The sequence below is a fragment of the Monomorium pharaonis genome, chromosome 5 (genome assembly GCF_013373865.1).
Source record: "Monomorium pharaonis isolate MP-MQ-018 chromosome 5, ASM1337386v2, whole genome shotgun sequence".
In the NCBI taxonomy this organism is placed as follows: Eukaryota; Metazoa; Arthropoda; class Insecta; order Hymenoptera; family Formicidae; genus Monomorium; species Monomorium pharaonis.
In genome coordinates this window covers 15,142,325-15,155,464 of record NC_050471.1, presented here as the reverse complement: position 1 = coordinate 15,155,464, position 13,140 = coordinate 15,142,325, and the positions used below count along the sequence as shown (strand labels likewise).

The 13,140-nt window shown below is 33.4% G+C and overlaps 1 protein-coding gene across 2 annotated transcripts in view; it reads left to right on the top strand.

Moving 5' to 3' along the window:
* Positions 1–13,140, top strand: part of LOC105839730 (intraflagellar transport protein 81 homolog) — a 145,206-nt gene that overhangs the window by 92,032 nt on the left and 40,034 nt on the right. The window lies entirely within an intron of this gene.

Genomic DNA, 13,140 nt, shown 5'->3' with positions numbered 1-13,140 from the left:
GTATATACATTTATATATAAATTATTTACATTTTTAACTGTATTGCACGACTTGATTCATCGGACCTTTTGGATTTATCATATGTCATATATATACAGGGTGTAATGTAATCGGAAGCCATCCCGTAATGGAAAGATAGACGGGATCGAGATGAACATAAAAGTCCAATATTGTCTTGGGTTAGGTCTATCAATAATCGAGATATAAATTTTTCAAATTGTACGAATGAGAGCGCGCCGTGTGAAGAGCCGAGACGCTCGAGCTGTAGCGCGGCCCACTGTGTCGAGCATTGGCTGCCGGTGGCGGGGGAAAGAAGGAGAAGCGGTGCTGCTGCCTGTGCTTCGCCGCCCTCGCGTCTCACCGCACTGCGCCAACACTCGTGGCGATGGCAGCTATGCACATTCGCGAATACTTGACAAATTAGGAGTTAGCAAAGATATGACAAAGTGAAACCGTAATAAACTGCTGTGATTAAGAAAGTCGAAAGAGCGAAAGCGATAGATACTTATGGAATCTACAAATAATCTAATTTCTATCGTAATTGTGAATAAGTAAATTAATAAAAGTTTTTCGTACATCGACGAAAGATTCTTTCTTTTTCTTAAATATCTTATTTACAGTATCATACAATTCTAACTTTGTTTCTTATCGAATTGTGTCGTACTGTTAAATCCTTGATGAAAACATTAATAAAAAATTACCATAAATTCACGATTGATTCTTAAAGTGATAATTTTCTTTTATAAGTGTATTATAATATTTGCCGCATCAAATTCTCTCATCGTTTCTTATTGTTTTTTTTCCATGGAATGTTAAGTTAACGAAGGTTTATCACGATTAATTCTTCATACATTCTCATTTCGTAAATATTTAATTATAAAATTATAAAATGCACGATATATCCATATAATATGTTACACTCATTGTTCATAACACGATAGAAAAATATTTCTTAATGTAACGATTTCACAATAGATTATGCCTTCTACGACAATTATGCTTAGAGATGTTCAACATCAAATATTATTAATATAACGAAGAGTTTTTCTTTCATAACGATAGGGAACTCGGAATTTCTTTTATCTTTAATTACATTATTAATTACGACAGATTTTTACTGATTGATTTAGAATAGATACCAAAAAAAAATACGAGAATCTAATTGATTTCTCTTTCATAATCCATTACTTGTCTGAATAAAAAAAAAAGAATTTCAAGAAGTGATATCATTGTCTATCGTTCTCTCGTTTCTGTTAGGAAAGTATATTTTCTTAAATGCACGGGGGAAGCATTTTGAATAATTATTAAACTAAAATAGCGAAAGTGGATTAGGCCTACTGGGGAAACTACTAAAAAAAAACGCGCCAAGCTATGTATTTCGGTGGTGCGGAAACGATAGCGTTTCCTCGAAACATCCACAGGTATAGTTTTGTTTCTTGTAATATTTTGCGTTTTATCATACTTACAAATTCTACATTGACAAAGGACAACCGTGAATTTGCGGTTGATAGTTTCTTCTTGTTAGTGTATTATAGTATTTGTCGCATCAAATTCATTCGCCGTCTCTTTTTTTTTCACACAATGGTAAATTAACAAATTGTCTGTCACGATTGATTCTGTATACATTCTCTTTTCGTAAGTACTTTATTAGAAAATTACAAAATGCACGAAATATTTATCCATAATATAACACTCTTCGTAACACAATAGAAAAGTATTCATGCCTGATCTAACGATTTCGTGATAAATTATGCGACGCGATTTCTATTGTAATTATACTTGGAGATCAATGTTAATGTCAACTATCATCAGTATGGTTAACAACAAAGCGTTTTCTTTCGTAATTATACGATAGAGAACTTAGAGTTTCTTCTATCGTTAATACATTATTAATTAATTACGATAGATTCTAACAGAACTATTAAACACATCTCCTTAGATATTTTTTCATATTTTTTTTTTGGAGAATGACGGTCGGATTTTATACATCATATGGCTCTGAAATTCATCGGTGGAAATTTGTACTTACTGATCTGAATATAACAGATAGCTGACGCATCAATTTCACTGAAGTCAACAGAAGATCACATTCATTTATACTCATAAACCCACACATACACGTAAACGTACACATATACACATACTCATACATAAAAAATAAAAGTTCAAATTTTATTTTAAAAAATTGGTTTTTCAGGGCCACATGATGTACAAAATCCGATCGTTATTCTCCACGTGGTGCACATCGGGTTACTTTGATGACAGTGGTATGATTGAGTTAAACACGAATAAAATCAATGTGCAATATCATATTGATACTCAAAATTCATGATATTTAAAAGATACCGTAATTATTCGCTAAAATACTTTAAAATGCAGTGCAAATTTCAAACTCGCGTGCAATCAACAAAAAATATCGTATCGACATGTTTTTTTTTAAATTGCTTAGAAAAGAATAAACTTTAAGAATCTGAATTAATATTAGCATGATTTTAACGAGAAACTTGTGCAAAATGATAACAAACTTTTACTTTTTTCAATAAAAAAAAAAACATGTTTGGTTTTCATGCAGTGCAAAAGGTTCGCACTTAACAAATCAAACTTTCGCGTAGGGATTCTCAAAGTAGAGTCTTTGCCCTTTAATTTAAAAAAAAGTACATGTAATTTAGATGATTTTTCGCAAAGTTGCATCACTTTGAAGATGGCCTAAAAATTGGCCAAAAATTTTGTTTCGTTTTTTTTTGCGCCAGTGTGTATATATATTGTAAACGAGCAGGACGGGATGCTTTGGCAATTGCGGGGTAATGATATGACCGCTTTGCGTATATATCACTGTGTTTGTCTTTGATCCGATAGTACACGTGCCGTCTCCAAGAAGAAGTGCTCTCCCCCCGCTCTCCTCCCTTCTTAAGCCCCCTTTTCATGCACCTTCTCACAGTCCGCCAATGCGCATGCGGCAAACCTACGCCAGTCCTCATTGGCCGGTTACTCGCTGAACTGTAACGCGCCTAATTCAAAAGGGACCAGAACGAAAGAATAGCTATCGGTTTACAGCTCGGCCGTCCTGACTTCTCATTCGTCTCGAATGATTTACATTAATTAAAGCTCGAAACAAATTATTTTCTAAAAAAGTAAACATACAATATAACAATTTAAATGAGATCTAAATTAAGCGCACAAATTATAATTGTACATTGATATAAACATTGAGTTGGAGCATCATAAAACAAAAATATAGTGATAACTATATAACTTATATACTAACGATGTGATACTTATTACTAGATTAGATGAACAAAGAAACTATACGATTTAAATATATGTAAGCTTATATTAATTTACTCTAGGTGTCGGGAAGTGGCTTAATCCACAATTTCATCCTGTCCGGCGACAGGATGGAGTTGTAACCTTTGGGTGAACTATTACAATCAGTAATACTTTTAATTACGTATCTATTCTTATTGAGTATCTTATCGACTACGAAGGGACCCTTATAGGGTGATTTTAGTTTGCCATCTTTCCCGGCTTTGAGAGCTGAGTCTCTAATTAAGATTCTATCTCCAGTTTTAAACTGTGTAGGTTTTTTGTGTCTTCTATCATAATAATCTTTGTTATAAGATTTAATCTTATTCGTGATATCGAAAGCAATATTTCTCACGAGTTTCTTCAAAATTAAGAGTAACCTGAGCTAATTTATTCAGAAAATTAATTAGTTCGGTATCCGATTGATTTTGTAAATCGTATCCTAAAAGCATTTTCGATGGAGTTGTGCCTAATGAGGTATGCAAAGTATTATTCATCACATATTGGAGAATATTAAGATGCTCGCTCCATGACTGCAAGTCATCTACAATTTTGCGTAAGCTAGATTTTAAAAATTTATTGACTCTCTCCACGAGTCCATTAGCCTAGGGGGCTGCTACTGCTACTCGATGGTGTACGATTTTATTCTTTTCTATAAAGTCAGCAAATTTCCTGGAGGTGAATGCAAATCCTCTATCTGATACTATTCTGGAAGGGTTTCCAAAATCACGAAATAGTCCTGTTAGGTTTTTTACAACTTTACAAGAAGTGGTTGCTTTGACCGGAAAGAGCCACGAGAATCGTGAGAAGGCATCAGTAACCACTAAGATATGTCTGAAGCCTTCTTTGGATTTTATAAGAGGACCAAAATGATCCATGTGGATGATTTCGAGAGGTTTGATTGGTGGGTCTGTTAATTGCATGTCACCTTCACGAGAGTTTACTGTAACATTATTTATTAGACATGTGACACAGTTGGAAATATAATCTTTTACTCTCTTAAACATATTGGCAAACCAATAATTGGAACGGATTCCGTATATCGTTTTATCAATGCCGCAGTGAGCCATTTCATCGTGATAAGTTCTAATAATATTAGTCACCAACGAATCTGGGACAACGAATCTAGGTCTGTCATTATCTTTTTTGAAAATCAAACCGTCCACTAATGTAAATTTCTCATTGTCAGAAGTTTGCAATTCTTGTGCTAAGGTTCTAAGTTTTGGGTCCAAGACTTGTCGATGTTGTAGTTGTTTTTCGAGTGGTAGAGCATCAGCCATGCAGGCCACTCTGCTTAAGGCATCAACATGTGCTAGACGATGACCCTCCCTATGTATCATTTTAAAAGAATAATTTTGAAGTTCAAGGATCCATCTAGCGATTCTTGGGTTCAGATTAGTCTTGTTTACTGCGAATACTACGGCATTGCAGTCTGTTACTACGGTGAACTCTAGCCCATAAAGATAAATATGGAATCTTTTGATAGACTTAACTACAGCTAACATTTCCAATTCATAGCTATGGTAGTTAGCTTCTGCCTTATTTGTAGCTTGGCTAAAGTAGGCGATTGGTGCCCATTTATTGGAAGCTTGTTTTTGTAAAAGAATGCCCGCAAGGAGCATGCATCAGTATGCAACTCTGATTGTAAACTAGGATCGTACAATGCTAGAACTGGAAATGATGCTAATTCTTGCTTAAGAGTATTAAAAGCGTCTAGGCATTCATCATCAAACACAAATTTTGTAGATTTACGAAGTAGACTCTGTAAAGGCTTGGCTTTCTGTGAGTAATTAAGAATAAACTTTCGGAAATAGTTAGTCAAACCAAGAAATCTTTGCACTTCGACTATCTTTTTGGGAATAGGAAATTTATTGACCGCTTCGACATGTCTTGGACTTAAGGTGATAGAATTTGGTGATAGAATGTAGCCTAAATATTCAAGTTTGGTTTTCAAAAATTTGCATTTACCAACATTTAATTCTAAATTGTAACGCTTGAGTAATATTAATACTTCTTTGAGTGTATCTAAGTTTTCTTGTACGGAGGCTGATGGAATAAGAATATCGTCTATGTATATTAACACCTTATCTCTCCTAATTAGAGGTTGGAAAATATGTACAAGCCTTTTTTGGAACTCTGCGGGGGCCTCGCAGAACCCGAATGGAAGCCGCAGAAATTCAAACCGCCCGTCAGGTGTGGCAAAGGCAAAGTATTTAGTAAAATCGACGTGAATTTTAATGTTATGAAACCCATCTTTTAAATCCAAAAGAGTAAATATTGTTTTATTACTCAAACGTGACAAGTAGTCTTCTATTAATGGAAATGGGTATCTCTGTTTGATTACCTTATTATTAAGCGTGCGTAGATCGACGCAGAGACGAAGAGAACCATTTTTCTTGCGAACTGGCACAATAAGGGAACAATATGGGGAAGTACTGACCTTTATTATCCCTCTTTTTAATAAATCATCTGTAATATCTCTTATTTGCAAACGTTCTGAGTAAGCTAGCCGTCTGGGAGCATATGAAAATTCCTTTTCGTCTTTGAGTGCGATCTTAACATAGTAATCATCCTCGCACGGCGGCATGTTTGCATTATTAATTTCCTGTAGAAGAGAAATAAGTTGGTTTTTAGAGTTTGAATCAGTGTCGGTAATAATTTCTACTGCTAGATTGTTAAAGTTTTCTGAAAGATTCGACGTATTTTCGTAAGTATCTATAGAAGCAATTTCAGCAAATAATTTTAATCTTTCATTGTTTTTCTTTGCAGAACGTAGAAGTATATTAATATTATTATGGTCGAAAAAGTCTCGTCCAATTATAAGGTTGGCGGTAAATAAATTATTGGGTAACACATGTAGCGTAATGGGAGCTTTAAAATCAGGCAATTCTACAAAGCTTATATCAGAAATAAAAGAGCCGCGAATAGGAATTGACTGGCTACTAACAGTTCTGTAAGAATGCTTTGTATCTGTAAGAAACTGATTTGGTATATTAAAATAATCTTTGAAAGTGCTAGCATTTATAAATGAAATAGGACTTCCTGTATCTAAAAGAATATGTAACTTACAATTTATCCCATTTAGGGAATTAACGTTAAGCAGTGCTGAGTCTGTCACAATCTCTTTATCGCTATTTACAAAAGCGACGTCCTCTGAAATAGCGGTTAATTGCTCCTCGACGACAGCTACTGGTGATATTGGAGGAGGGAGGGCTAAATTTTTCCGTTGTGGTTGTTCTCTATGCTTCAACTTGTCGCAGTTGTCCCGAGTGTGTCCCTTGTGACGACAATAAACGCAGAATAAATTTTCCGCTTTCTTTCCGTCTTGACTGGGTGAAGTATCGGTTACATTCTTGGCTTTCTCCGCTTCTTGTTTGACAAAAGGCGGCTTTTTTAATAAATTATTGCACGAATCAGCAATGTGGTGCATTCGAATCATAAATTCGTTTACTGTTAATATGTTGAGTGAAGCAGCGGTAGATCTGATGGCCATGTGGTTTATTCCGCTTATAAGACACTGAATGATATCCTCTTCTGGAAGATTCAGGCATTGGAGTATTGCTAATTTGTTCATAGCGTAATCTTGGAAACTCTCTTTGCTAAAGATCCATTTGCGTGCTTCCGCCTTCTGCATAACTGTGCTAAACAGAATTTATCTTTTGTAGCGTTGAATTATACCCGTCTTAAAATTGATCCATGAGTAATTAACAGGTCCCGGTTCCATATCAAACCATCTACGGGCTCCTTTGGTTAACTTCAACGTTGCTGCTGCCAGCATAATCACTGAAGAGAGTCCATGCACCGCTGCTATAGATTCTATTTTTGCGACCCAGATTTCCACATTTTCCTCTTCCGTTCCTGCAAACTGAGGTATTTGTGATGCTAAAAATTTGACAGCTTGTCCTGAATTTACCTGAACGCATTGTGCAAAATTTGAATTTTCTTCAAGTTGACGATAACGTTCTTGTGTATTATACATAGCAGCGGGAGGATTTGAGAGATTTTTGTTAAATGGAAATCCTTCGATTGCCCTTCTGTGGACTGAAACGGTCGGTTCCGTTGAAATAGTTCTATTATTCAATGACAGTATGGAAAGCATCGATTGCAAGATTCGGTCCTGCTTTTCCATTTGTTCTGCCATTAATGCACAAAAGCGTTCAATATTATTATTGTTAATCGCATTATTCTCATCTGGGCTCTGTTCGTTTTCTTGATTTGAAGCACACGAATGTATATCTGAGTTGGCCGCTGATTCAGGAGAGTCGGCGACGTCTGTGGCCTCCATCGGTTGAGCTGATAAAAAATCTCGTTGTGGTCCGTGACGCTCTAAGTGCGCCATGATCATATCAATCATTTTGCTCTTGCTGTGGTCGGGGGAGGGGGGGTTGAGGTCGTAGCTAATTACTTCCTCAATTAACGCCTCTTCAGAAAGATCGTCTAATTGACGTCGGTGATCCATTTTGCACCAGCTCAACGCAATAAAATTTGCACTGTGACCGTTAACAAGTCGACACGACCATGCGGGTAAAATGACCAGTACACTCGCTGGCGAAAGAAAAAAGAAACGAGCCTCGCGCTGTTACCATGCGGCAAGACTATCGTATTATGATCGGCACCACCGGTTGATGCAAACCTTTGTTGCAAGGATTCGAATCGCAAAAGAAAGCGATATCCCACTTCTGAACTGTAAACGGGCAGGACGGGATGCTTTGGCAATTGCGGGGTAATGATATGACCGCTTTGCGTATATATCACTGTATTTGTCTTTGATCCGATAGTACGTGCCGTCTCCAAGAAGAAGTGCTCTCCCTCCGCTCTCCTCCCTCCTTAAGCCCCCTTTTCATGCACCTTCTCACAGTCCGCCAATGCGCACGCGGCAAACCTACGCCAGTCCTCATTGGCCGGTTACTCGCTGAACTGTAACGCGCCTAATTCAAAAGAGACCAGAACGGAAGAATAGCTATCGGTTTACAATATATAGGTCAATTGAATTTATAGTATCGTTACCTACAACTTTTTGGTCATTATCCGGACGCGAACAAGCCTGTTTCATAGCAGAGACGGAGGAGGCTGCCCCAAAGACAGACAACTGTTACTCCGCGAGTGTAAAGAAGTATTGAGATCACATATATCTCTTCACGAATTATTCGAGGTGATGTTAAGATATCGATTATTTTTCACAAATATTTGTGAAATATAGCTACCAATATTTATTATTTTGTGATATTAAATTTGCTATAATTAAACAAAAATATTGAAAAAGCCGAGTATTTCTGCCGCAGACATTTTCAGATTAAGCTTGTTTTTAATACGATGCATTAGTATATCTGATAGTTTATTGGATTTCTCAAATGGTTCTCAAATTGAATATTTTTAATTCTGCCATTCAATTCTTGTAAAGAAATATATTCTTTAATGAAAATATAATTGTATATTATTAATTGTAAATCATACATGCATATTCCTTCTAAAATATGCATCATGTCAATGGTGACATTTTCTGTAATATGGAAATCTCGTACTTTGTGGAATATACACGATTGCGTGGAATATACCAGTACATAATACATTAATGTGTTTTTCGCATCTTCATCATAATTACTTTTACTTTTTATTTTCGATTTATCTTTTACACACATGCTCCACGATTCTTATAATGTAACTTTACATATTCTATGGAAATAATTAGTTTTAAAGGAATCAATAAAATCAAATATATTATTTAAATCTAGCTAGATTATTCTAGAATTAGAACCAACTTTAAATTTAACCTTTTGTATACAACCATTTACATTTATAACACTGCCTCTATTTCTCAAATAATTAAATTTTTTAATAAGTTTAAAAAACATTGTTATTGCCACATTTTTTTATCTTCAATACGTATAAGCCATGTAAAAATTATACTATTCAGCCGAGATAAAATATAAGGTGGAAGGCAAGCTATTGAACGGTTCCAAATTTGTTAATCCCCGCGTGACTACCCAATGGGTTTCCTATTTCTATTCCGTCAAAAAACATATACAGTGGAAGAATAATATCACTGGATTGTTTTTTGTACTTCGTTAATCACAAGTCGGCTTGTATAATATTAGTAACAATTTTTGACTCTTTACTTAGTTTATCAATATATTGTATTATTTCGTCAAATACTTTAGGAATTTCCAGAAATAACATCAATGTTTTTGATAATGGAACTCTTATTGCAGTCACATTTTGCGGAACAAAAAGCATTTGATTTCCAATCAACTTTTCAATGAATGTATTTCCTATTGTAAATTCGTCAAAATCTATAAATTTTCTTTTTTTAACACAGAAAATCTTTTTGCCTCAGTTTCAACATATTGAAATACATTACTATGTATTTCAAAGCAGTTATTTTTTGTATCGACGATTCAGAAATTTTATTTCCTTCTAAAACTAATGTTATCTTTTAATGATGGCAAATATATATTCCGAACAAAATCGTTCATGCAAGTAATGACTTTCTGAACTTATATATTTCGAGGAAGAATTGGATCGCCATACAGTGATAAAATGTACGTTAAAATATGATTTATAATAGCCGAAAAATCTATAGTTAACCAACCGTTTTATGTTTCATAGAAATTAATTTAATTTTGTTCGAAATAGTTAATGTATCTAATTACGCGCAATACGAATAACACTATTTTATTGTAATTGATGATGATAAAAATGGGTGACCACGTTTTTATTTAAAAATTACATAAATTTACAGTATGCATATCTAAAAAAAGCAATAAAAAAATTATGTATTTCATTGTTTATAAAATAAAGAAACTAAAAGAATCGGGTTATTATACCAATTTAAATTTCTATTCTACAACAAATTATTAAAGTTTATATGCACGTATAAATAATAAATTTAAAAATATGACAATATTAGTACATTAATTCTAACCGACCGTTAAACATATTAATGAGTTGTAAATCACCTAACGGTCTGCATCGGATCTTAGTGATGGAAATAATTTTTCTATTAAATTTAGTTTTCATAGCTTTATTTTATTATTGCGATTTATATTACGAAGAATTATATATTATATTGCGAAGAATAATATCATATGCCTCGATAGGTAGTCGAATTGGCTAGGATGCTCGCACGGAATGATGAGCCCACACAGCACACTTTATCCTGAGGATATCCCAAATTATCCCAAACAGACGAAGGCGATCCCACGGATATCTCAATGAGTAGCTCCCGGGATATCCTACAAAAATATCTTAAAACATCGTAAAATATCTTAAGATATCATATGATATCTTATTAATATATTTCGATATCCCCCAAAAATATCTTAAAATATTATAAGATATTGTAAGATATTCATTAATATCTTACGATATCCTATTACATCCAAATAATATCCCATCATATCTTTTTTATCTCTACAATTAATGGAGCATAAATCAAGTGTAAAGGGAAAGTTAATTATAATGTAACAAAAGAGTGACAGAAGTGTAAATTAAATCTTTAAGAAACGTAGATTAAAACGTCAGAACATAAAGAAAATACACTTATGGAAACAATGTGGCATATTAATAATATGCCACATATACTAAAAAATTATAAAAAATGACATTAAAAAAATTTTTTTATTTTATACAAACAGTGCAAAAACAGATTTTTTAATAAGTTAGTCAACATACTATTTTGCGCGCATATATAAAAATAGTAAAAAAAGTAAAAAAAATTGTAAAACTTCATATTTATTTATAAAAATATAAGTTAACCATACATGTTTTATCCTTCTGACAACATCTATTGTAATGATCTATAACAAATATGAATCCATAAACAGGAAGTGTTTATGGATCACCACGAAGCGTTAGAATGCGTACGGTCTTCGAAGTCAAGCGACATCGGCGAGGGTTGACACTTGGATGGGTGACCGTTTTTTCAGGTATAGAGATATTAAACTATTAAACATGCTTTAAGAGGTACGACTGTGGCTTGGCTGAAACATGTTATATTATAGTCTTCTTTCTCTTACAAAATTGCCGTAAAAATAATTAGAATTTTTTATTTTTTGTTCAAGTTTTTTTCAATTCTTAGAAACTCTCAAAAATACTTAGAAATATTCAAAAATTTTTTAAATTAATCAAAATTTTGTATATTTAAAGTTTTTCTGAGAAACGTTTCAATTATAAAAAATCGAAACATTTATCAGAAATCCTGAAAAAAATTTTTTTAATTCTGACAAATTTTTTCACTAGGGTATATTACGATATCTCAGGAAATCCCTTGGACATCCTCTGGATATCATTTGAGATATCTACAGGATGTCAAATCGGTGGACATTTGTGCATCCCTTGGATATCCCTAGGATATCGCAGACGGTCCACGGATATCCAACGATATTGCGATATCTCAAAATGACATCCTAGGGATATCCCTAGGATAAAGTGTGCTGTGTGGGAGAGATCCGGGTTCGAATCTCGGTTAAGGTATTAAAGTATATTGTTGTTCAATGTATAATGTCACACTAAAATATGTTAATTTTGTATCTAGACATGGATATATCTCTATAACATCCACATACATGGATTTATTAATATAAGAAAAAGATTTTGAACGCGATACTTTTGCAAGATCGACAGAGAGCGAAATAATGCCTTAATTGACAAATCATATGGCCGATTTGGATTGGCAGATGTCGTCGATCTGCGTCGACTCTCTGGCATGTCACCGCTAATGGATCCGGACCAAGAAGTCTGGATATAAATATTTTATATTATATATTATATTATTATATTACTATATTATATTAATATTATTTACTCTTCCTCTCTCACTCACATCAGCATGCATTCACGTGCGACATTATTATATTATATTATTACATATTATTATATTATACAAAATATTATTATTTTATATTACTTTATTTTATTATATTTTTAGTATCTTATATTATATTCAATATCATAAATAAACCTTAATAAAAAATTTCTTTAAAATATTTTTTAACGCTCCCCGTCGCGGTGCTATCGCATTCTCTCATGCTTTTTTCAGTGCATAACGTAGAGCAGATTTTTGCTTTTTCCGATATATCTCGAAAAGTATTAGAGATATCAAAAAATGTTTTATACAAAAGTTTTATGGTAACAATATCTCTATCTAACTACATTAATAAAATTTTGAAAAAAAAAAAAAATTTTTTTTAAATTAAAAAACAATTGTTTAAAAAAAATTTTTTTTTAATTTAATTACTGTAGTTAGATAGAAGTACTTTTATTGTAAAACTTTTGTATAAAACATTTTTTAATATTTTGTTTAGTTTACGAGATATATCGAGAAAACGAAAAATGTCTCAATCTTTGAAGGGTGGTTTCACCCCTTTAAACCGTTTATGGGCAGCTACGATAAATTTCTAAATTCATGTATTTACCCCCTCTACATTTATGCCAAGTTTTATTAAAATCAGAATTTTCGAGTTCGCGAGGTTCCCTTGTTAGTAACTGTTGGTCTGTTCTTTTTCGGTGCACTGCTGCACTGGTGCAGTAAGTTAGAACGAGAAAAAATATATTTATCTTACTTTAACTTGTTGCACCAGTGCAGCTAAAAAGAACAGGCCTTGTGTCTTAAGTCTGACGAATCCTGTCAGCGCGCAGTTTAAAATAAAGCAAAGAAAATTAAATTTAATAGAAAAATTATTTCCATCACTAAAATCCGATGCAGACCGTTAGGCGATGTACAACTCATTGATATGTTTAAAAATATGCGTATGAAAAACGCAAATTGTTAACCAAGCAATATAAAGATGTATATACATTATTAATAACGTTTTATTTATGTTTACATTAGTAATTTAT